A 2,823-nucleotide genomic window follows, 5' to 3' on the forward strand; every position below is an offset into this window, starting at 1 on the left:
GGCGGGGGGAGAAAGGCCGCGGCCAAAAGGCGGGTCCCCGCATATCCCCCCGCTGCCCGCTTTCGAGGCATAACGCACGAAGCGGCGGGGGCGAAGCCGAACCAAACAACGGGATTTCGGGGAATTTCGCGGCGCTGTGCCACACCGCACTAAAAAAGCCGAACCAAACAGAGCCTTATACAATGTTTTGAGGTGAATTTAAAGTTTGATTTTAACGCACTGTTTTGGAGCCACTTCATGCGCCAATTTGAACTGAGTTTATGCACTGTTTCAAAGCTACTATAGGTGCTGATTTGGGCTGATTTCGATCGCTGTTTTGGAGTCACTTTATGTATCGATTCAGACTGATTTTAAACACTGTTTTGGAACACATTTAAGCACTCTTCTTGAGAGTATATTTAATTACAGTTGTTCAAAGATTTCACACGTTTTTTAGGTTTATTCACTTCCTATTTCCTCTTTTGATTTGTTAAGTTTTGAAAGTGGATCAATCTTTTCTTTTTGTTTGTTTTGTTACTTTTGTTAAATGGTTAAGTCCGAAAATGGGAACTTCTGATTTAATTAGTTGGAAAACACTTATTTGAGGGTCAAATGTCTTAAATCACTTTAAACACAAGTTAAAACATAGGCTTCTAAATTTTTAGGAGCACACCCTAGGTGAGAGCCCATTCACCTAGTCCTCAGTGTAGACCTCTTAGACTTTAGGTGTACACCCTAGGTGAGAGCCCATCCACCTAATTCTGAGTGTAGGCAAGCACACGCCCTAGGTGAGAGTTCATTCACCAAGCCCTCAGTTTAGGCTTCCTAGATTTTAGGAGCACACCCTAGGTGAGAGTCCATCAACCTAATCCTCGGCATAGTTTTCCTAAACTTTATAATCACACCCTAGGTGAGAATCTATCCACCTAATTCTCAGCACAGACTTCCTAGATTTTAGGAGCATACCTTAGGTAAGAGTCTATTCTTAGGTAAGAGTCTATTCACCTACTAATCCTCGAATGTACAATGAAACTAGACACTTGACCCTAATTCACAAACTGACTAAGACACTAGACATGATGCACCGAGACGTGACCCATGCTTCCTTAATTAAATCAACACTGAAATTCCCTCAATAATTTAACCTACAATAAAACCCAGTGCACTGGGATTTGAGCTTGGTTATTACACTCAAATCCTCCTGGCAATTGGGGAAATTTGTTAATGCCACATATGGATCATCGGACTAGGATAGGTCTAGGGTCTAAGTGGCAAGGGTGATGACAACATTGCTTACGTGTGCTTAAACAAGGGATACGAAGTGGGATTATTAGAACAATATCTCTTACCTCAAGGATCTTCAATAAGGGAGAGGAAATGATCCATGATACTATTCACCGATTCTTGGTGGGATCGTTGCCCCGACACTCTTAGGTTGTCAGTAGTTCTAGCACAATTAGAGTGACTAGTGTGTGGACTGTACGACTTTACAAAATATCTACAAAAATAAAATAAAAATCTCTTTTGCATGTTAAAAAGAACTATGCATAAAAAAGACTTAAACAACAGCTTTCGCATGAAAATCAAATAATTTTTCTATGAAAATTTATAAAAGTCTGTGGTTAGTCATTTAGATTGAGGTTAAGAACTAAATCATCGGACTAGGATAGGTCTAGGGTCTAAGTGGCAAGGGTGATGACAACATTGCTTACGTGTGCTTAAACAAGGGATACGAAGTGGGATTATTAGAACAATATCTCTTACCTCAAGGATCTTCAATAAGGGAGAGGAAATGATCCATGATACTATTCACCGATTCTTGGTGGGATCGTTGCCCCGACACTCTTAGGTTGTCAGTAGTTCTAGCACAATTAGAGTGACTAGTGTGTGGACTGTACGACTTTACAAAATATCTACAAAAATAAAATAAAAATTTCTTTTGCATGTTAAAAAGAACTATGCATAAAAAAGACTTAAACAACAGCTTTCGCATGAAAATCAAATAATTTTTCTATGAAAATTTATAAAAGTCTGTGGTTAGTCATTTAGATTGAGGTTAAGAACTAACTCCTGTAGATTGTCGAGTTGGCAACTCTTACTCAAGACCGGGAAGCACACAGCCCAGCTCTGAGCCCCCACTTTTACCAATGCCTTATACTCAGTTCTGATCTTTCATATGTAGTTATATGTTTCTTTTGCTTGTGATTTTTACTACTCGTTTTTATGACTTTCATGCTGAGTTTTCTTGCTTTATTTAATTTTCTTGCAAGTTTATAAAGATCTGCTGCAAATCATACTATGCTCGCAATATTAATCACGCAACAGTAGCAGATGCCCACGTACGCTTTTACAGTTTATCTACAATATTTTACTTTATTGTATTTTACATTTCAAGTACCTTTTATTTACCTGTGATTTGTTTATTCTCCATGCAAAACCAAAATCGAAACAAAACAAAACCAAACATTGACACCAAAACTGTGCAATGTAAATCACCAATCTCAAATACTTAAACCCTGGAGTCATCGCTACAACAGGAGCTTGGAGCCAGCTTTGTGGGCAGCACGACGAGGAATTCAAACCGAGCAGCAAGAGGATCTTCTTCAGCATTATTTTTTCCTAGCATAATAATAACTCATAGGACTTCGAGGTTAACTCGCCTAGCACGACGTAAATCCTCACTCCCTTTTTAGGCTTCTGTACAACCATGTTGTGCAGCGTAATTCCTAACTCGTCTTAGGTTCCGAGATTGTCGTGTGACACAATGTAAACACTCTTATCTCCGCGGGTTATTTGCATAATCGGGTATTATGCAAATGTAATTATGCAAATGTAAGTCTGGCA

This window comes from Phalaenopsis equestris, unplaced genomic scaffold, assembly GCF_001263595.1.
Source record: "Phalaenopsis equestris unplaced genomic scaffold, ASM126359v1 Scaffold000002, whole genome shotgun sequence".
In the NCBI taxonomy this organism is placed as follows: Eukaryota; Viridiplantae; Streptophyta; class Magnoliopsida; order Asparagales; family Orchidaceae; genus Phalaenopsis; species Phalaenopsis equestris.